Below are 23,571 nucleotides of genomic sequence, written 5' to 3'. Positions count from 1 at the left end.
CTCCACACTCTCTCTCTCTCTCTCTCCACTCTCCACTCTATCTCTCTCCACTCTCTATCTCCCCTCTCTCGCTCTCTCCACTCGCTCTCTCCACTCGCTCTCTCCACGCGCTCTCTCCACTCGCTCCCTCCACTCGCTCTCTCCACTCGCTCTCTCCACTCGCTCTCTCCACTGTCTCTCTCTCCACTCTCTCTCCACTCTCTCTCTCTCTCCACTCTATCTTTCTCTCCACTCTATCTTTCTCTCCACTCTCTCTCTCTCCACTCTCTCTCTCCACTCTCTCTCTCCACTCTCTCTCTCTCTCTCCACTCTCTCTCTCTCTCCACCCTCTCTCTCCACTCTCTCTTTCTCCACTCTCTCCAGTGTCTCTCCATGCTCGCTCCACTCTCTCTCCACTCTCTTTCTCTCCACTGTCTATCTCCACTCTCTCTCCACTGTCTACTCTCTCTCCACTGTCTCTCTCCACTCTCTCTCTCTTTCTCTCTAGCCACTCTCTCTCTTCACTGTTTCTCTCCACTGTTTCTCTCCACTCTCTCTCTCTCCACTCTCTCCCACTCTCCCTCACAAAGTAGTGTGCGTTCCATGGGTGTCCGCAGAAATGTTTCCAGGGGGGGGGCACATTTTTAACTTCATCACCATCCCCCTTGCACCCTTCTCTCCTCTGCCTTGCACCCTTCTTGCCCTCCCTCTTGCACCTTTCCCCCCTGCCCCTTGTATCCTTCTCCCCCTCCCCTTGTACCCTAGTCCACCTCCACCTTGAACCCTTTTCTACCTTGCACCATTCTCCCTCTGCCTTGCACCCTTCTCCCCTCTGCCTTGCACCCTTCTCCCCTCTGCCTTGCACCCTTCTCCCCCTCCACCTTGCACCCTTCTCCCCCTCCGCCTTGCACCCTTCTCTACCTTGCATCCTTTTCCTCTCTGCCTTGCACCCTTCTCCCCCTCCGCCTTGCACCCTTCTCCTCTCTGCCTTGCACCCTTCTCCCCTCTGTCTTGCACCCTTCTCCCCTTTGCCTTGCACCCTTCTCCCCTTTGCCTTGCACCCTTCTCCCCTTTGCCTTGCACCCTTCTCCCCTTTGCCTTGCACCCTTCTCCCCTTTGCCTTGCACCCTTCTCCCCTCTGCCTTGCACCCTTCTCCCCTCTGCCTTGCACCCTTCTCCCCCTCCGCCTTGCACCCTTCTCCTCTCTTCCTTGCACCCTTCTCCTCTCTTCCTTGCACCCTTCGCCCCTCTGCCATGCACCCTTCTCCCCCTCTACCTTGCACCCTTCTCTGCCTTGCACCCTTCTCCTCTCTTCCTTGCACCCTTCTCCTCTCTGCCTTGCACCCTTCTCCCCTCTGCCTTGCACCCTTCTCCCCTCTGCCTTGCACCATTCTCCCCTCCGCCTTGCACCCTTCTCCCCTCCGCCTTTCACCCTTCTCCCCTCCGCCTTGCACCCTTCTCCCCCTCCACCTTGCACCCTTCTCCCCCTCCGCCTTGCACCCTTCTCTACCTTGCATCCTTTTCCCCTCTGCCTTGCACCCTTCTCCCCTATGCCTTGCACCATTCTCCCCTCTGCCTTGCACCCTTCTCCCCTCTGCCTTGCACCCTTCTCCCCTCTGCCTTGCACCCTTCTCCCCCTCCACCTTGCACCCTTCTCCCCCTCCGCCTTGCACCCTTCTCTACCTTGCATCCTTTTCCCCTCTGCCTTGCACCCTTCTCCCCTCTGCCTTCCACCATTCTCCCCTCCGCCTTGCACCCTTCTCCCCTCCGCCTTTCACCCTTCTCCCCTCCGCCTTTCACCCTTCTCCCCTCCGCCTTGCACCCTTCTCCCCTCCGCCTTGCACCCTTCTCCCCTTTGCCTTGCACCCTTCTCCCCTTTGCCTTGCACCCTTCTCCCCTTTGCCTTGCACCCTTCTCCCCTCTGCCTTGCACCCGTCTCCCCTCTGCCTTGCACCAGTCTCCCCCTCCGCCTTGCACCCTTCTCTACCTTGCACCCTTCGCCTCTCTTCCTTGCACCCTTCCCCCCTCTGCCTTGAACCCTTCTCCCCTCTGCCATGCACTCTTCTCCCCCTCCGCCTTGCACCCTTCTCTGCCTTGCACCCTTCTCCTCTCTTCCTTGCACCCTTCTCCTCTCTGCCTTGCACCCTTCTCCCCTCTGCCTTGCACCCTTCTCCCCTCTGCCTTGCACCCTTCTCCCCTCTGCCTTGCACCCTTCTCCCCCTCCACCTTGCACCCTTCTCCCCCTCCGCCTTGCACCCTTCTCTACCTTGCACCCTTCTCCTCTCTTCCTTGCACCCTTCTCCTCTCTGCCTTGCACCCTTCTCCCCTCTGCCTTGCACCCTTCTCCCCTCTGCCTTGCATCCTTCTCCCCTCCGCCTTGCACCCTTTTCCCCTCCGCCTTGCACCCTTCTCTTCTCTGCCTTGCACCCTTCTCCCCTCTACCCTGCACCCTTCTCCCCCTCCACCTTGCACCCTCCTCCCCCTCAGCCTTGCACCCTTCTCTACCTTGCAGCCTTCTCCTCTCTTCCTTGCACCCTTCTCCTCTCTGCCTTGCACCCTTCTCCCCTCTGCCTTGCACCCTTCTCCTCTCTGCCTTGCACCCTTCTCCCCTCTGCCTTGCACCCTTCTCCCCTCTGCCTTGCACCCTTCTCCCCCTCAGCCTTGCACCCTTCTCTACCTTGCACCCTTCTCCTCTCTTCCTTGCACCCTTCTCCTCTCTGCCTTGCACCCTTCTTCCCTCTGCCTTGCACCCTTCTCCCCTCCGCCTTGCACCCTTCTCCCCTCCGCCTTGCACCCTTCTCCCCTCCGCCTTGCACCCTTCTCTTCTCTGCCTTGCACCCTTCTCCCCTGCACCCTTCTCCCCCTCCGCCTTGCACCCTTCTCTACCTTGCACCCTTCTCCTCTCTTCCTTGCACCCTTCTCCTCTTTGCCTTGCACCCTTCTCTTCTCTGCCTTGCACACTTCACCCCTCTGCCTTGCACCCTTCTCCCCTCCACCTTGCACCCTTCTCCCCTCTGCCTTGCACCCTTCTCCCCTCTGCCTTACACCCTTCTCCTCTCCGCCTTGCACCCTTCTCTACCTTGCACCCTTCTCCCCTCTGCCTTACACCCTTCTCCCCTCCACCTTGCACCCTTCTCTACCTTGCATCCTTCTCCCCCTCTGCCTTGCACCCTTCTCGGCCCCCCTCCTCCCCTCCTGCGGATGCCCATGGTGTGTTCTAACAAGAGGGCTTACCTGAGGGCACCATTTTGCTGCCTCGTCCCTTCTCATGTGAGCTTTGCCCTGGAGAATGCTCTCTCTGGGGGCCCCCACTCCCACCCTTGTCAGGGTCCCGAGCACTGCTCTGTGCTGTCTCCTGCTCTTGCTCTCTGAGGCCCCCACACCATCCTTGTCCCTGTCTCTTCTCTTCTCTTGTAGGGTGGGCTTTGCTTATGGAGAGGAGAGCGGCCGGGCTCTGAGCTGCCTCAGAGGGGAAGTGGAGAGTGCTGTCTCTGGGGCCCCCACCCCACCCCATCCTTGTCCCCGTCTCTTCTCTTCTCTTGTGGGATGGGGCCCCCAGCCCATCCTTGTCCCTGTCTCTTCTCGGGTGGGGCCTGTCCCTGTCTCTTCTCTTGTGGGATGGGGCCCCCACCCCATCCTTGTCCCTGTCTCTTCTCTTCTCTTGTGGGATGGGGCCCCCAGCCCATCCTTGTCCCTGTCTCTTCTCGGGTGGGGCCTGTCCCTGTCTCTTCTCTTGTGGGATGGGGCCCCCACCCCATCCTTGTCCCTGTCTCTTCTCTTTTCTTGTGGGGTGGGGCCCCCAGCCCATCCTTGTCCCTGTCTCTTCTCGGGTGGGGCCTGTCCCTGTCTCTTCTCTTGTGGGATGGGGCCCCCACCCCATCCTTGTCCCTGTCTCTTCTCTTCTCTTGTGGGATGGGGCCCCCAGCCCATCCTTGTCCCTGTCTCTTCTCGGGTGGGGCCTGTCCCTGTCTCTTCTCTTGTGGGATGGGGCTCCCACCCCATCCTTGTCCCTGTCTCTTCTCTTCTCTTGTGGGTTGGGGCCCCCAGCCCATCCTTGTCCCTGTCTCTTCTCAGGTGGGGCCTGTCCCTGTCTCTTCTCTTGTGGGATGGGGCCCCCACCCCATCCTTGTCCCTGTCTCTTCTCTTTTCTTGTGGGGTGGGGCCCCCACCAAATCCTTGTCCCTGTCTCTTCTCTTGTGGGATGGGGCACCCACCCCATCTTGTCCCTGTCTCTTCTCTTCTCTTGTGGGGTGGGCCGGGCCCCCATCCAATCCTTGTCCTTGTCTTTTCTTGTGGGGTGGGGCCCCCACCCCCTCCGTGTCCCTGTCTCCTCTCTTGTGGGGTGGGCTTTGCTTAGAGAGGAGAGAGTGGGGGGCCAGGCTCTGTGCTGCCTCAGAGGAGCAGTGGAGACTGCTGTCTCTGGGGCCCGTCCCGGGCCTGCCTCCGGCTCTGACTGAAGAGAAACAATGTTGATACTTTGTTTCTCTTTAGTCAGAGGGAGGGGGTATGGGGAACGGAGAAGCTGCACCTGCTTCGGACACAGAGGGAGAGAGGCTTGCTTCAGCGCAGGCCTCTCTCACAGCCCTCAGAAGAGCTGAGGGGGCCGGCCCCCCTGGGGGCCCCCTTCATTAACTGTAGAGAGTGAGGCCCCCCCGCACTGCGGGGGCTGCAGGGGCGTGTGTTACGCCCCTATATTAGACCACTGACAGCGAGGCCTGGGAGAGACTTGGCAGTGAACGCGGAAGAACAATGATTGAAAGTAAGAAAGGCGCTCTCTGTTCATCGTGTGCGAGAACGGCAAGCGGTTCAGGCTGAGAACGCAGGGTTGAGAATTCAGAGCAGATACACTCAAATAGAGCTCTGATAATTCTGAAAATATCGAATTGAATAGCAGTAATATCGAATTCAAAATATCGAAAGGACAAAATATCGAATGGACAGAATATAGACAACAAAAATATCAAATTTTAGGTAAGTAAGGTAATGTTGATTTTTTAATAATATCTAATTTTTTAAAGTGTTTTTTATGTTAGTATATGTGTTAAAAGTGTATATTTATTTTATAATTTATTTTAAGCAATTAATTTTATGGTATTTAATTTTTGTGTAATACAATTTTGTAGCGGGTTGTGGGTTTATAGGGGAATAGGGTGGGAAATAATTTAATTATAATTAATTAAATATTTTTAATTATTTATTTTGAATTTATTGTTAATTAATTTTTCATTGGTAATTAAGTAAAATATAATTGGTACTTAATTTTTATTAATTGATTAATTGATAATTATGTTAATTGTATTAATTTATTTTCTGTAGAGGGTTGTGGGTTTATAGGGAAAAAGGGTGGGAAGTAATTTAATTGTAAATAATTAAATATTTTAATTTATTTATTGGTATTTATTTTTAATTAATTGTTAATTATTTTTTAATTGGTAATTAATTTAATTATAATTGGTAATTCATTTTTATTAATTAATGAATTGATAATTATGTTAATTATATTAATTTATTTTCTGTAGCGGGTTGTGGGTTTATAGGGGAATTGGGTGGGAAGTAATTTAATTGTAATTACTTAAATTTTTTATTTTTTTATTGCTATTTATTTTGAATTAATTGTTAATTATTTTTCAATTGTTAATTAATTAATTGTTAATTGGTAATTAATTTGTATTAATAGGTCATTATTTTTTAGTGACTAAATGTATTTTGTATTTTTAATTGATTCATTAATATATTATATTAAATTGGTAATTACTTTTAAGTAATTTGTAATTAATATTAATATTTAATTAATTTTTATTCATATATGAAGTATTAACTTTCCCTACTGTTGTACTCACTGGAGTGGGAATAGTAATTTTTACCCCTACGCTATCCAACTTTTTCCCTACTGTTCCACTCTCTTGAGTGGGAATAGTAATTTTTAACCTCCCGCTATCCAACGCTTTCCCTATTGTTGAACTCACTGGAGTGGGAATAGCAATTTTTACCCCTACGCTATCCAACGCTTTCCTTACTGTTGCCCTCCTTGGAGTGGGAATAGTAATTTTTTCCCCTACGCTATCCAACGCTTTCCCTACTATTGCACTTTCTGGAGTGGGAATAGTAATTTTTACCCCTGCGCTATCCAACGCTTTCCCTACTGTTGCACTCTCTGGAGTGGGAATAGTAATTTTTACCCTCCCGCTATCTAATGCTTTCCCTACTGTTGCACTCACTGGAGTGGGAGTAGTAATTTTTACCCTCCCGCTATCCAACGCTTTCCCTACTGTTGCCTTCCCTAGAGTGGGAATAGTAATTTTCACCCCTACGCTATCCAACGCTTTCCCTACTGTTGCACTCACTGGAATCCGAAAGGTTCGGCATCTTCTCACTTTGGAAGCAATTACCCAAGTGGTGATTGCCACCGTCCTGTCACATCTGGACTATGCGAACTCCATTTATCTAGGTCTTCCCCTTTATTTGTCTAAACGCCTCCAGATGGTACAAAACCATGCTTGCAGACTGATTTTGAACCAACCCAGGTGGCATGCAGCCACTCCCTTACTTATGAAACTCCACTGGCTCCCAGTGAGCCAACGCTGTGCCTTTAAAACAGGATGTATGATCTTTAAATCCCTGTACTGCAAAAGCCCTAAATTCATTGATCAACTCATCGCAAAATATGTACCATCACGCAACCTACGTTCATCCCATCACGCCCTCCTCCAAACGCCCGTCTTCAAACTTAAGCGTTCTGGCGGTCGTAGGTTCGCAACACTGGCTCCTTGTCTGTGGAACACCTGCCCTCTTGAGATTCGGACCTGCCAGGACCTCCTCTCATTCCGGAAAGCCTTGAAGACCTGGCTGTACAGACAAGCATACCAATAACTCTTCCTCTCACACCCATGACTATGTTACTGTTGATACTAGCGCCAAGAAACCAATCGGTGATAGTGCGCTCAATAAATGCCTTACTAACATAACTGGAGTGGGAATAGTAATTTTTACCCCTACGCTATCCAACGCTTTCTCTACTGTTGCACTCCCTGAAGTGGGAATAGTAATTTTTACCCCTACGCTATCCAACGCTTTCCCTACTGTTGCACTCCCTGAAGTGGGAATAGTAATTTTTACCCCTACGCTATCCAATGCTTTCCCTACTGTTGCACTCCCTGAAGTGGGAATAGTAATTTTTACCCCTACGCTATCCAACGCTTTCCCTACTGTTGCACTCCCTGAAGTGGGAATAGTAATTTTTACCCCTACGCTATCCAATGCTTTCCCTACTGTTGCACCCTTTGGAGTGGGAATAGTAATTTTTACCCCTACGCTATCCAACGCATTCCCTACTGTTGCACTCTTTGGAGTGGGAATAGTAATTCTTACCCTCCCGCTATCCAACGCTTTCCCTACTTGCGCTCTCTGGAGTGGGAATAGTAATTTTCACCCTCCTGCTATCCAACGCTTTCCCTACTGTTGCACTAACTGGAGTGGGAATAGTCATTTTTACCCTCCCGCTATCCAACGCTTTCCATACTTGCACTCACTGGAGTGGTAATAGTAATTTTTACCCTTCCGCTATCCAACGCTTTCCCTACTTTTGCACTCACTAGAGTGGTAATAGTAATTTTTAGCCCTACGCTATCCAACGCTTTCTCTACTGTTGCACTCACTGGAGTGGTAATAGTAAATTTTACTCTCCCGCTAACCTATGGTAAAAATATTGTATATTTTTTATTAATATTATGTTTATATATATATATATGTGTATTTAAAAATCAAATTGTATGTTTATTTATTTTTAACTTACATTAATTATTTATTAATTTTAAGGTTATTTAAGTATTTTAAGTATGTTTAAGTTAATTATATTTATTATTTCTTTATTTTTCAATTACTTTTAAGACATTTAAAAAATTCGATATTTTCACTATCTATATTTTTTACAACAATATTTTTGATTCGATATTTTTGTACGAAACTGTTTGGAGATAGGAGTTTGATATTTTTGTCTTCTATATTTTTTACTCAATATTTTGCTACTTCTATATTTCTGTCAACGATATTATTTCAGTGATCCTCCTGATGGATGATTCTTAATTTGACCCATGTTAGAGAGCATAAAGGCAGTTTACTTATTTATTTATTTATTTATTTTGAAAGTTTTATATAGCGCGAACAAGATCTTTGCAGATATCAGAGCGCTTTACATAGAATGGGTACATGAGGGAGCATAGTCAGACAGATAAATCAATAGATCAAACAGTACAAATAAGTGGCTGCAAAGCCAGTCATGTGAGTAATAAAAACAATAATACAAATAATCAGAGAGGTCAAACATGTAGTATAGGTCGATGCAGAGTATTAACAGAGTTCGAGATAATAGTTCAAGTGTATTTAGTCATGAGGATAGCTTTTACTTCATTTTTAAAGAGAGTAGTGGAAGAGATAAGCCTGGTTTCGGAAGGGAGTGAATTCCAGATCCTAGGCGCCATTCCTGAGAAGGAGAGCTTATATGTTTTTTCCTTCCGGAATCTTCGAGGTTTCAGCAGAAGATTGTTTGTGCCTCTGGTGTTTCTAGCTCCGCCAGAGATTGTCAGCTTCTGAGCGAGGTAGCCGGGTGAGTTTAGGTGAACCGCCTTGTGTGTCATGCAGGCGATTTTCAGATGTATTCTAGCTTCAAAAGGCAGCCAGTTTAGGGATTTCAAGTCAGGGGTAATATGGGAGTGCTTTTTTGACCCAGTGATGAGTCTCGCTGCAGCGTTTAGAGAAGCTCTTAGGGGTGCGGTTGTAGTTAGGGGGAGTCCACAGAGGGAGATGCTGCCGTATTCAATTCGTGGGATGACTAGTGCTTGTACTGCGGTTTGGAAGTCTTTGGCTGGGAGGAAGGGTTTAAGTTTCCTCAGAGTATTGATTTGGAAGTTCGCTCCCTTTGTTGCCTTGCTGATATGTTGCTGCATGTTGAGATTGGTGTCGAGTGTTATGCCTAAAGATTTTGCTGAGTCCACGATGGTTGGTTGGACATTGAGTGCAGTTAGGTGTTTAAGCCAAATTTGAGTGGTGGAGATCTTCGCTGGAGGTGAAATCAGAAGGAACTCTGTTTTCAGGGCATTGAGTTTGAGATGATTATCGGCAAGCCAGGATTGGGTGCCTCTGATCGTTGAGTTCAGGAGCAGGATGTCTTTGGGGGATTGTAATTTTAGATAAAGTTGGGTGTCATCGGCGTACATGTGAAAGTGTACATTGGACGCTTGTAGCAAGGTGGTCAGAGGCTCCATAACTAGGTTGAACAGTGTTGGGGATAGAGAGGATCCTTGGGGGACGCCTAACGATACAGGTATTGGCGAGGACATCAGGTTGTTGCTCTTGAATTTCTGCGACCTGTTGTGAAGAAAAGAAGTAAACCACTTGAGAACAGTTCCAGATAAACCCATTCTTGTGTTTAGTAGTTCTAGTAAATTCTCATGTTTAACGGTGTCGAATGCTGAAGAGAGATCAAGAAGGATGAGGAGGCAGGTGTCGTTTTGATCTAGGATTTGAAGTGCGTCGTCAATTATGTGAGTCATAGCAGTTTCTGTACTGTGTCCTGCTCGGAAGCCTGACTGGTGCGGGTTGAGGAGATCAAATTGTTCAATGTGTTTAGTCAATTGTAGTTGTGCGCATTTTTCCAGCAGTTTGGCGAGAGTGGGAATATTGGTAATGGGACGGTAATTGTTGAGATCAGAGGGGTCAGCTGTAGGTTTCTTTAGCAGAGGTGTGACTTGTCCAACTTTGAGGGAGTCAGGTATGCTTCCTTGTTGGAGAGAGCTGTTGATAATTTTAGTCCAGAGAGGGAGAAGCAAAGGGGTAAAGTCTTTTACTGCGGTGGAACACCTGTTCATTTTTAGGTCGAGCCTAGACAGCGCATGCGCTGTTGAAAGACCTACAGTAAACACTATATTGAGTGTAATCCCGCCTGCTGCTTGGGATTGGTTCACTCCTCCGCTACTCTTCTTTCCTAGCTCCTTATAGGTTAATTGTCCAGATACATCATTACCGGTTTTGCCAAGCAGCACCGACCAACCACAGCTTACTTACACTGTAGCTGGTTAGTTCTTCCTTTAGGGACTACTTGGTTTATTTCCTACTTGTGATTCCCCATGGTGCCCACTTAATGGTATGCTGTCCACATTACTTGTACATACACGCTTGTCAGGCACGGGTACATTCGGTGACTTGCCCAGTATCACATGATGTTTGAGAGCCTCCGCTGGACTCAAATCGTAGATGCAATGTTGCCCGCACTAGCCGTTAAACCACACACTCTCCCATGTTGAGATACAAGGTGAGGCTTGTCTTGGTGAATATTTTACCTTATGTTGTTCACATATCGATATCTACAACGACCTGGAAGCTGCATTCCATTTTGCCAATAACGTCACGCGTGACACTAGTGGGCAGTGGCGGTACTCACTGCAGGGCTGGCCTCTCACCTGCCATGACCTTGTGCCCGCGCCTCTCCACAGCACCGGCCTGAAAGCCGCTGTGCCGTTATTTATTATGCCAGTTATGTGACTTTCAGACATGGCCTGGGCTTTGCTCCTGGGTAAATTGGCGGCATTCCATGGGTGTGCTTTCACCTACTCATTTGAACCTTGGACTGCAGTCTGTCCGAGGGGGCAAATGTGCAAACCCTGCATGGCACGCTCTGGGCGTGCACCTGGCCCGAGCTCACTGGGACGTGCAAGCATCATTTTATATCTAATCAGCGGAACCCATTAGGGCGCATTGAAGGTATTCGGAAGAAGGACAAAGCGCCATTGTTCACAGGGAGCGATGGGAAGTTTAGGAAGCAGCTCAGTGAGTCAAGGCACCTGCTGCCGAGGTATGCATTATACGAATCATAAACAAAGTGGCAGCAGAAAAAGAAACCCTGGTCCACAACCGACAGCCAATTACCTCCAACTCTTCTCTTCGTCCACCCAAGGCCCCTTGCTTCAAAACACACACCTTTGTGACAAGAAAGGAGCAACGCTCCTAATAAATTAATTTTTATCAGGAAAGCCATACAATACAATGGTAAAATCAATCACATATAGAAAAAGAAATAGAATACCCTGTCATAAAACTTTTAAAAGTGTAAATAAAACACAAGTCCAAAAAGCATGTGCAAAACAAACAGTTCTAACCCTGGCGAGCATGGAATGCATTTATGTATTTATTTACTTTATTTCTGAATGCCAAGTAATCCCCCTCCCTCCCCAAAAAAATGGCAGACAGAAAAAAAAAATGGAGTAGTCCAAAATCACAGGCCCCCAAATCCTGGCCGAATAGTGCACTTCTTTTCAATGTGCAGAGGACATGTGATCGGGATAAAAATAAAAATGTCATCCCTCACAGTGCAAGACAGCCAGTGGATGAAATGGGTCAAATGATTGCCCAGTGCTGTGGTGAACGGAAGCAAAATGTGTATGTCACCTAAAATGACCAGATGATGAAGAAAGTAGACCCAAAGCACCTGCATGTTTGTATGTATGTTTTTTTAATGTTTTTAAAATATTGAAAAAACGCAAGGCCGACCTAGAAGCTAAAGCTGTCTCCAGGCAAACCTAAAAATTATGCATTTAGTTACGACTTCTGTTTTGTCCCCATCAAAATGAACTCCTGTGGTTCCAAACATAATTTAAATCTTAGCTACTCGAATAGTGGTTGTTTAAACTGCTGATCTTTACTAGCGGTTTGAGAAATTGCATCTTTTATTTTGCAGGTTTTGTAAAATTTTGTATTATACGCGTTTACCTAAAACTATGCATTAAGTGAAATGTGTGGTTTGCCAATATTTCACAAAGAATCGGAGAAAGAGAGAAATTGGAGAAGAAAATGTTATTCAGTTACACGTTTCTCTATTCTCCGGAGGCAAAAACACAAATTCCATAATGGTAAATTACACATTTGAGGAACTTGGAAAATGTAATCAACATAATTTACATTTCACCCGACAGGCCTCCACGATTAGTCAGTGCCAAGAAGCTGCTGAGTCAATGTGCGCTTTTTCAATACAATAAATACATAAATAAATGAACTAAAGAGAAAGTACATTTCGATGCTCTTAGCAGCAAAGGGAATTGGTGTTACAAAGCATACGTTACTAATACTGATGAAATGCATATATATCTTTCTAACTTACATTCCGTGTACTCTTGGACACTTTCTTATTCTCTGGACCCAATTGGTCTCATTGGCTAATGTCGTCAAGCAGTGGGGCATGGCCATGGTGTCATATGCTGACGACACTCAGCTGGCGGTCACTCTCAGCGGGGATTCCGGTTCGGATGCCCCAAGATTCCAGAGTGGACTCCGGGCGGTCGCCAGCTGGATGAATTCCAACTGTCTCCAGCTGAACGCTAAAAAAACGGAAATCATGATTGTTGGCAAGCAAGCGGAGCTCTGGGGCGATGTGTGGTGGCCCTCTGAGCTTGGTCCCACCCCGACTCCGGTTTCGGAAATAAAAAATCTCAGGGTGTGGTTAGATCCGGCCCTCAGTTTTGTCTGCCACACAAAGAGAACTGCAGCCTGCTGCTTTGGAATCCTGCGTGGCCTAAGACCTGTGCTAAAAAATTTTGACGCCTCGACCAGGCAGCTTGTGGTGCAGGCGACAGTGATCTCTCGGCTTGATTATGCCAGCTCCCTCTTGGTAGGGATAAACCACGCCTGCAACGTGTGCAGAACGCCGCCGCTAGAGCAGTGGTGGGCCTACCCAGGTTTTGCTCCGCTGCTAACACTCTGCGCTCTCTCTATTGGCTGCCGATTAAGCAGAGGATTCAATTTAAAGTGCTCTGTTTGTCCTATAGGATCCTCAAGGGCCCCTCTGCTCAGATCCTTCGGAATCTCCTATCCCCTTATGTGCCGGCTCGTCCTCTACGTTCGTTGGACCTTGAACTCGCAGTAGTCCCCCGGTTTAAGCTTAGCCATGCTGGTGGCCGCTCCTTCCGAGTACGGGCTGCGGCGTTGTGGAACTCCCTTCCTTCAAAGATCCGTGCCCTTGACGATCTCTTCTCATTTCGCAGGGCTGTTAAGACTTTTTTATTTCCTTAAATTCATTGTATCCCCAGTTTATCTCCTTTTTTTCTTTAGCTGTGTTATGTTGTTACCTTGTCTGGCGCCAGGACGCTCCTTCGCTGGAGCAGCTGTGCGCGTAATAAATAATCATAACATAACATAACATAAACAATAAACGTTGGTCACATGCGAAAAGACATGTTCATTGGCCATGAGCCCAGGTTGGTCAGCATTTGAGTTGACTCCCACCTAACTGCTATTTTAAAGAAAAATGTGTTAAAATATGTTAAATCTCAAATATATTAATCTTCCTGGTGAAACCCTAAGGCATGGATACAACTCACCCTCTTAAAATGATTGGCATCTTTAGATGCTCCAGCAAGAACTTGCAGGTTCATCCCACCTGCGGCCAACTTGCCTCTCACACGGCCAAATCTTCAAAAGCTTTGAATGAAAGGCAGAAATACACTCCCATCCGTTTCTTTGTAGGTTTTGAGCAAACTGCTATTGTCTGGGAATTCTCAAAGAATTCCAGGAGTGGTCAGGAAAAGTTGGAAATGTCCTTGCGTAGTCGAAAGAACAGGCATTTGAGCTTGTGGAATTGTAAGAGATTTGCAATACTGAATATGGAGATTTGATGCATTTGTGCATTAGCGTGTAAGCTTTTTTGTTTCCCTATGATAAAAATATTCTCACTATTATGTCAACTCAACTACAATTAATTTTCAGGATATTCATCTGGTTTCATACCTGCAGGTGTGAAACTACCTGCAGATAGCACCTGTCAATGCAGTAAGACCTACTTAGAAACATCTGACAAGCCTCATCTTAGGTTGAGTTTTTGAATGCCATACTAGCCACATTTTTGTGTTTAAAACTTTTGTTTGTGAGGCAAAACTGTGAATCAAGAATGGGGCTCTTAGCAAATATTTTGTTGTGCATACAAATTTGAATTAACATACTCAAAACCCCTTAAGAATCGGGCCCTCTGTACAATCTCAATTGAAGATGCAAACTTAGCACTACACACCATCAAAGCTACCAGGCATGGAAGTGAACCAGGATCCCCCTCTTTTTGTAATCATCCATACCAATATCTTGGCCTTTTCAAGATTGTGCAGACCTTCATTTTTAGATCAAGCCTGGGCAGCGTATGTGCTGCCCTGTGTATTCTGTATTCGACGTATGCTGTATTCGAATTTGGAATTGAAGCCGCTCCCACTCTCCGCCCATATTTTTCATTGGCTTGTGTAATTGTCCTTCGTAAATGCTGGCTTCTGATTCGTTAATAGGCGTGTTGTTCTCTCCTTAGTACTGCATTGTCTTAATTTATAACCTCACTTGAGGACTGGCGATTTACTTCTGTTGTTACTCAGTATGTCTTGTTTAGTCTGTAAACATTATTTTCTTTAATTAGTTTCTAGTACTGCAGGCATGACGTGCTTTCTTGCATCTTTCAGCGCGCCATGCATGCTTTTACTTTCAAAGCAGCCTAAGACAATCATGGCCATTTCTTTGCAATGAAATAGGTCTCGCATTGACAAGAGTTTGAGAACACCTATTACATTGCAAATATTTTTTTGTAAAAGCGCCCCATATGGTGCTTTCACTTTAATGTCGGCAATGGCCCTTTCTTTAGACGAGCCGCACCTAAAGAAAGAGCCTCAGCCGCTATTACAGTGAAACTGTGGCATGGGGCACTTTTACAAAAAAGTATTTGTTTGGTACCTTGACAAACAGATGCTTTTTTTTGTAAAAGCACCCTGTGCAGGGCTTTCAATCTAATGTCAGCCGCACCCCTTTCTTTAGACGTGCTTGTCTAAAACAAGGGGCGTGGCTGACATAAATGTGAAAGCTTGGCATGTGGTGCTTTTCAAAAATTGCATTTGCAATGCAATAGGTCTTGCTTTTGCGAGAGTTTAAGCTATAGGCATTGTCATTTACAATGCCAATAGCTCAAACTCTCGTAAATGGGAGACCTGTTGCATTGCAAATGCTTGTTATTTTCTGTTATATGCTTGTGGATGTTACAATTCTGTATCTCATTTTATTGCGTCCCAACCAACTGAGATATTTTACTTTGACTATTGTATTAATGTACTTATTGAATCTGCATATGGCTTGTGTATCTACCGGATTGATTGGTAATCCAAATAAAACCCTTGAATGTTATTCATTGATTTCTGGTCCTCAACGTGGAGTCACAGAAGGTTCACAGGTTAAATTGTATTAATGATGTTTTCTCCCTTTCAATGCTTCATGTCAGCTACAAATGTTAATCTAATCTATTGAGTAAAATCTTTGACGATTTTTTTTAATTTTATTTATTTAGAGAGTTTTATATAGCGCTACTGGACCCGGGGGTATCAGAGCGCTTTACAAGGTTGGTATACATACAAGAAATAGTTCAACGTGTGTAAAAATGATGAGAGATACAAAAAATTACATTTGCATGGATAGGAGGTAGCATATAACGACATAAGCAGCGTACACATATTCATGGAGGGTAAGAGAGGATGGAGAGTATAGAGAATCAGAGAGATAGGGGATGAGAAACAGGAGGAGAGGAGGTAAGAGAGGTAGGGAAAGGGGGTAGGGTGAGAGGATAGCAGGGGAGCGGAGTGTGTATAGTAATCGAGTCATAGACGTTAGGGGCCCCAATATTTGTTGAGAAGAAGTGATTTGAGCCTTTTTTGAAGAGAGGGTAGGAGGGGTTGCAGCGGAGATCTTTGGGGAGAGAGTTCCAAATCGTGGGAGCATTACCAGAGAATGCACGGAATTGGGTTTTTTTGCATTTGAATTTGGGCGGGATTAAGGCAAGGGAGTTAGTGCTCCTAAGGGATCTAGAGCACCCAGCTTTATGTAATTTGTCAGCAAGATAAGAGGGTGTATTTAGGTGGAGGGCTTTATACATGATACATGCAATCTTGTATGTGGACCTTCCTTCGATTGGGAGCCAGTTAAGGTTTTTAGGGACAGTAGAGATGTGGTCAAATTTTTTACAATCGGCGATAAGTCTGGCGGTGAGGTTGAGAATACATTTAATCGGTGTCAGGTGGATTTTAGGGGTGCCAGCGAGTGTTACGTTGCCATAGTCAATTTTTGACAGGACAAGTGATTGGACAACGATTTTAAAGTCATCAGCTGGGATAAAAGGTTTCAGTTTTTTGAGGTGATGAAGGGTGAAAAGGGCACTTTTGGCAGAATTTTTAATGTGTGGGATGAGATTCAGGTTTGGATCAATGCTGATGCCTAGGGATTTGACAGAGTTAGAGGTGGAGAGGGAGCAGTTGAGAGCTGTGATATCATTGACCCAGAGTTGAATAGGGAGAGAGTTTCTCTTGGGACTAAAAAGGATGATTTCGGGTTTTTTAGGATTTAGTTTGAGATGATTGAGGTTGAACCAAGTTTGAACTTTATTGAAAGTGTCGTTGAGGTGAAGGATGTCATTGTGTTATTTGATCTTGTAGTAAAGTTGGGTATCGTCAGCATATAGGTTGTAGCATATTTTGGCTTGTTTGAGAATGAGGGTGAGTGGTTCCATGAACAGATTGAATAGGGTGGGGGAGAGGATAGAGCCTTGTGGAACGCCAAGTGAGACCGGTTGATTTGTTGGGATCTGTTTTGAAGGAATGAGGAGAACCATTTGAGTACAGTGCTCACAAGACCAAAGCGAACTTTAAGGGTGTTGAGAAGGGTGGGATGGTGGACAGTATCAAATGCCGCCGAAAGGTCAAGGGGGATTAGTAGAGAGGATTCACCTCTGTCTAGAGAGCTGTGAATGTCGTCTGTAATATTAAGCACGGCCGTTTCAGTACTGCATCCTTTTCTGAAGCCCGATTGGAACATGTCCAGGAGATTGAAAGAGATGATATGCTTATCTAGCTGGGAAAGGACACATTTTTCCAGGGCTTTTGAGAGGAAAGGAAGGTTAGAGATGGGGCGTAGGTTGTTGAGGTCATTGGGGTCAGCAGAGGCGTTTTTGAGGATGGGGGAGATTTGACCTATCTGTAGGGAGGCTGGGACACAACCCATGGAAAGAGAGGAGTTGATGATATTAGTCCAAAGCGGGGCAATGATGAGCTTGAGTTCTTGGACTAGGTGAGAGGGAAGAGGGTCTTTAGTGTGAGAGGATGGTTTGATTTTAGAGATGATGTTGATGATAGCTGTTTCTGAGACAGGGGAGAATTCGCTCCAGGAGGCATTATTTTTAGCTTGGTGGAGTATGAGAGTGGAGAATGGGAGGGGGGAACTGTGAGTGGTTGGGAGTGGTCTTGAGACGGGGGAGAGGAGGGTGAGTTAGTGCTACGAATGTTAGGGAGGGGGTGATGTATGAAGGGAGGTTGAGGTGATAGGGGGGTGGAGGCGAAGGAAAGTTCGATCGTGTTGACTTTGTTAGAGAAGAAGTTGGCTATTTCTTCACATCTTTCAGTAGTGGCAAGTACTTTTGGAGGGCCTGAAGAGGTTTGTTTTTTAACAATGTTAAAGACTTCTCTGAGGCGGTTTCGGTCATGATTTAGCTGCGTTCGAAGATAGGAGGCTTTTTCAGTGAAGATGTGTTTTTTGTATTGTGCCCTAGCATTTCTCAGAAGCACCAAATTGTCAGTGGTGGGAAGATTCCTCCAGGTGCGTTCAGATTGCCTAAGTGCCCGTCTTTCCTTGTTAAGGTCCGAGTTAAACCAGGTTTTTGGTGGGATGTTTTTTTCTTGTTTGTATTTGATAGGGGCAATTTGATAAAGGGCTTCGAGAATAAAGTTGCTGTAGTGTTCGGTAAGGTCGTTTGTGCTATGGGAGAGAGGGGGGAGTAGTAAGCGAGATTTAATAGTGGATTCCAATTCACCCAGCGTAATAAGGTGAAGTTTACGAGTAGGTTTCAGTGGTAAGCTGCCTTTGGGGATAGGGTGTATGGTGGGGCCATTTAAGTTGAAGAGGATAAAGGTGATGGTCGGACCAGTCTACTGGAAGGATTTTTGAGAGGGAGGCAAGATCCTTGCTAGTCAGGATAGCATCAAGGATGGCACCTTTGGTGTGAGTTGGGTATTGGCAGAGTTGGGTCAGGTCGGTAATGTCCATGATATCGTTAAACCGGGAGACAGCAGGGTCGTCACTTTTGTTCCAGTGGATGTTGTAGTCCCCTAGAAAGATGTTTTTAGAGTGGGAGAGTGATGCTAGAGAGATAAGATCGGACATCTCTTCAGTAAAGGAGATAGAGTTTCCAGGAGGGTGGTAGAGAGTGTGAAGCCTAATGACGGGGAAGCCTGGGGTATTGATATCAGCGCAGAGATATTCAAAAGTGGATGGGTCTTTCAGTTGGACAAGCGAGAGATTAAGATTATCTTTGAAGATAATGGCAAGGCCCCGTCCTATTTGTTCACATCTAACTTTTTTAATGATGAGATAACCAGGGGGGATCAGCAAGTCTAGAATCGGAGTGGTATGGCTATGTCTATGTTTTCACTGAGAATAGTTTTGGCGATCTCAGTTGCGTGGCAGGAGGCGGAACGGCAGTTAATCAGCATGCATGATAGTGGGGTGAAGTTGGGTAATTGGGATGGGGGACAGGAGGGTATGGGTTTTAGTTGTTGTGGGAGTCTAGGAGATGTCGGAAGAAGGGATAGTCTACTTTTGCGCAGGATAACTGGGATAGAGGAATGAAGGCCAGGGGGAGTACGAGGGTAGGAGTCTGTGGGAGATGCAAAAGAGCTAGTAAGGGAGTTGAATTCCTCGGATTGAGGGCGAGTGTCATGAGGTAGAGGGGGAGGAGTGTTGGCACTGAAGGCATGGGTGTTTTTGGTGAGTTCAGTGGGTATGGATGAGGTATTGAGGTTACGAGGGCGGGTAGGGCATGGTGGAGTGTTGGTGTTAGTGCTATCGCAAGGAGATGTGTTGGTGGTGGTAACAGCACAAGTGCATGGAGATTCTATTGGTAAGGCCTAGGACTCTCCAGCATGTCCAATGTTTAGCTAAAAAAAAAAGAGTAAGGTACTTCGAGTACGTTAAAAGCAAAAACAAAAAAAAATTGCATTTGCGTTCTGACTTCCTTCTCCATTGTTTTTAGTTCCACTAGTTTTGGGCTGCGCGTATTCCAAAATCCGACTGCAGTGCTCTTGTAGTCCCAGTTTGAGCAGTAATTGGTTGTGCACTGAGTACAGAGATACTTTATATTTTTATTTATTCTGAATTTAGGGAGAGAGTTGTGCCTATACTTGTGATGGACTCAGAAAGCCACGGTGCTTACCGAAATTAATGCTATTAAAAACGCTTCTAAAAACACTGCTATTGTTTTAATTGTTGGCACCTTTTAAAATGTTTTAAATACTTCTGTATTGTGATTTGTACCTTGCACTCGTGGCTGCATTTACTCGCTCCCAGCGCCCCTTCACTTCCTGCATTTTGCACTTCCGGCTAAATCCGCGGTCTAGTGCCCAGGAATAGGCAGCCGCTGCACAGCAGGGCTGAGTGGTGGGTGGGAGAAGTCCCAGGCTTTTTAAACAAGCTGGAGCAAGCGTGTAGCGGGCGCGCCTTAAGCGCGCTGCAGGTGCGCCCGTCTGTGCCCATCCGCGCCCGACGGGGACCAGGGGCCAGGACCCCTGGCCCCCACCTCTTATATTCCATGGAGGAACTTCTGCTCCTAACTCAAGGTCAGCAGCCACTTAACAACATTATAACGGTTGCACTCAGGCAGGAAGGGCTGTTGAGGCCACAAACAGGTAGGGGGAATCTAAGTCTGATAATATCCCACCCTAGGCCGCATCACCCCATCTGTCCTCAAGGACTTAGCTTTGCCACCCTCAACACCCACTCCCTTCAGAAACATAGCCTAGAGGTCTTTTCACTCCTTCAAGACGACACTCTGGATATTTTAGGTATCACAGAAACATGGCTTGAAGAGTCCTGAACCCCAGACTTGGTAGCTGGTATGCCTCCGAACTATGCAGCCCTCTAGCTCAATAGACCTGGTAGTTCTAGAGGGGGGAGGGGGTTGCAATTCTCTACAACCTCCAATTAAAGGCTGAGACCATTTCTACAGAAAGTATCGAGGGTGCTGATGTTTTGGGGGCAAAGTTCTGCTCCCAGACTGATTGTCTGGTCATCCTGATAGTGTATCGCCCACCATGTACGGCGCCCAGGTTCGTTGAACTTTTTACGGAATTAGTCCACGACCTCCGCTCACGGTACCTGTGTGTGGTGGTGATGGGAGACTTCAACCTGCACTAGGAGCAAACGCCCAAAGAAGGCCAGGCTAAACAGCGGGACGTGCCGATGATCTCTTTAGAACTCTGCCAACTAGTGGATGGGCCCACTCATGAGAAGGGACATACACTCGATCTGGTTTGGTCATCACATCCGCTCACCAGCCCTATAGTCATTAGTCCCTGCTCTTGGTCAGACCATTATGTAATTCATGGCCGGTTACCACCTACTAAACAAACAGTCAGTCCACCCTCGGAGTGGAAAATGTTATGGAGTTGGAACAAGATCAGAGTTGACGACTTGGTTACTTTTCTCCATAAATCTACCATTCCAACGACAATACAGGGAGTTCTTGATAAAGAAAGCACTGGCCTGGCAACAAGGCTCAAAAATGCCATTGACACGGTGCTCCAGCCCACAGGGAAAGAAGAAGGGACAAGGGGAAAGGGGCCCCCTGGTTCAATGATGCTTTGAGAAACATAAAACAAATAGTTTGCCATTGCGAGAGAGCCTGGAGGAAAGCCTATGACCCAGGTGCCCGGTCAGACTATCACTCGATGTTTGCAGTGTATAAAAAGGCTATTCTGACTAGGAAAGCAGAATTCTACAAAGCGAAGATTGTGGCAGATGATAACCCACAAAAGGAGACCTTCCGGATCCTAAAAGACAATAGAAGGAACAGAAGCCCTCCTTTCGTCGAGATGACTGCAATAAATGCCAGTCCTTTTTTACAATGAAAGTTAAGGATCTCGTAAGGGAAATTTATCTCACCCCCTTTCCCTTGCTCGGTAATGCTAACATTCACACCCCCCATGGTTGATAATCTACTGACCGCGTTCCCCTTGCTCACCAATGATTCCCTGTATCTTTTAATTGGATGGGTAAAATCAGGATTGCCGGCTGACCCCTGTCCGCCAAGGATCTTCAAGGTGGCTTTCCCCGGGGTTGAAATAGTGGTCCTCTCACTGCTTAATCAATCCCTGGAAACAGGGTACATCCCTGCTAACTTTAAGAAGGCCCATGTCATCCTGCTCCTAAAAAAACCTGGGGCTGATATGAAGAATCTAAAAATTTTCAGGACAATTTCCCAGATGCCATTTCTTGTACTTGAACAGCACGTGCTATACTCACTCTCACACCACCTAGAGGATAACCACCTTTTACAATTTAATCAGGCAGGGTTCAGAGTTCAGGGCTCATCATAGCACAGAACTGGTCTTGTTGTCCGTACTGGATGACCGGAGACCGAAGGCAGACAAGAAAAAGCCCTGCGCCCTGGTTTTGCTGGACCTATCCACGGCATTTGACACAGTCAATCATGACCAACTATTGTCGCGGATCTCAGAGCTGGGAATCCAGGGCACGGTTCTTGCGTGGCTAACATCTTTTCCTAGTGGCCGGTCCTAGAGAGTTTAGTTATCTGATCATGTATCCAACCCTGGCATACTTACGTGTGGGGTACCACAGGGCTCGGCGTTGTCACCCCTCCTTTTAAATGCCTACCTCCAGCCCCAGATAGCTGCACTGAACCATGTGGACTGTCAGATCTATAGCTATGCTGATGACACTCAAATTATAATCCAGATAGATAGCTCCCTGACTGCCCACTCAAATATCCAAAACATTCTAAAGTTTACTGTCAATCGGCCGACTCCCTTAAAATCAGTCCGGATAAGACTGAGATACTGGCCGTCACTACAGACTCCAATCCCTGGAACAATCTGTTTTGGCCGTGGCTGTAAAAAGTCTAGGAGTCAAAATTGATGCCAAGCTTTCCATGATTCAACAGGTGTCGGCAGTAGTGGGAACATGTGTCGGCTTGCTGAGACATCTGCGGAAACTTGCCCCTCTGCTTACCTTTGCTACACTCAGACAGGCGGTATCAGCATTGATATTGTTGCATCTGGACTTTGGCAACTCCCTGTACATCGGCCTCCCGTGTCAACTGTTGGCCAGATAATAGGTGATTATGAACAATGCCGCCAGATTAATCTACAAAGTGCCCAGACGAGCCCACGCCACCCCTCTACTACGTCAGCTGCACTGGCTCCCGGTTAGGCAGAGAACTAAGTTTAAAGGCCTCTGCATTGCACACAAAGCCATTATGGCCAAGCCCCGAGATCTATGAAAGACCGTTTAGCCAACTAAATTCCTAGAAGGGTGCTTCGGTCTGCGGAGGCTAGCTTACTGGTTGCCCTCGCTTCAGCTTGGCTTCCATCGGAGGTAGAGCTTTTTCAACATCCATCCCCCAAATCTGGAATAACCTGCCAGAGAAGGTACATAAGGAACAGGCCCGCCTCCCATTTAGGAAGAAGTTGAAGACAGTTCTTTTTTCAGAAGCCTGGGGTATCATCTAACAGCTGACATCTCCCCATTTGCTCGGATAGGTACTCTCTCTTTAGCGCATAGAGACCTGTAGGTGATAAGGCGCTTTACAAATAACAATTACAATTTATCAAAATATAATGAGAATCCAGTAGCTTTAATGCCAATGGGATCTCTATGCAGCAGGCCCACTTGCCTTTCAAAACAGTGTAACGTGAAAGTGTAAAAATGACAACTGCCCTTCTCTCCCCGGACCACACTAAGATGGTGGCCGCCAGGGTCACAGGCCACCGCTGTGAGACACTAGGGGCCTGATTCACAGAACTAACTTAAGACAAAATCCTAAACTTACTACTTTTGGTATTCACAGAAGTTAGGATGTTGTCTTAAATTTGTTTTAAGACAGACTTAAGTTAGGATTTTGTCTTAAGTCTGTCTTAAGTTTGTCTTAAGACAAACTTAAGACAAAATTCTAACTTCTGTGAATACCAAAAGTAGTAAGTTTAGGAGTTTGTCTTAAGTTAGTTATGTGAATCTGCCCCTCGTTGACTTGTCTTGCATAGAATGTATTACAAAGCTTAAAGAATGTTATTTTGGAGTATCGATTTTAACAAAAATTCTGTCTTATTGCTTTCTACTTTTGTGAATTTACCAGTCTTATAATTATATATTAAAAGTCAGTTATCTTTTATCTTTTGTTGGTTTTAAAACCCGATTGTGCCAATAAACACAAAATCAGTGCATGGTCTAGACAAAGACCATCACATCCTGTTAGGTCATTGCAAATTGCATTTTAAGTCAATTCGGGTACCAGGGCTGTTGTTTTCAGTTTCCAAATGGACAGTCATCTATTTTGACAGCTACTTGTCCTGTATAACAATCTTATGTGTGTGAGTGAGGGTCCAATGATGAAGCAAGCCACGGGTGGCCCTGTGGGTAAGGACCCATATAATATATATTTATGTATACATCAGGGTATATGCTCATAAAATCTCAATATTGGGCTGAGACAAATGTAAGGAGAGCACCAATTTACCTGGGTGCCGTTACTTA

The 23,571-nt window shown here is 46.2% G+C and overlaps 1 protein-coding gene across 2 annotated transcripts in view; it reads right to left on the bottom strand.

Annotated features, from left to right (window-relative positions):
- The window catches only part of LOC147699068 (T-lymphocyte activation antigen CD86-like), a 271,021-nt gene that overhangs the window by 207,457 nt on the left and 39,993 nt on the right, over positions 1 to 23,571 (bottom strand). The gene's annotated exons all lie outside the window — the stretch shown is intronic.

This window comes from Lissotriton vulgaris, chromosome 8 (assembly GCF_964263255.1).
Source record: "Lissotriton vulgaris chromosome 8, aLisVul1.2, whole genome shotgun sequence".
In the NCBI taxonomy this organism is placed as follows: Eukaryota; Metazoa; Chordata; class Amphibia; order Caudata; family Salamandridae; genus Lissotriton; species Lissotriton vulgaris.
The sequence above is the reverse complement of the archived record's forward strand: the minus strand, read 5'-3'. Positions and strand labels throughout refer to the sequence as shown.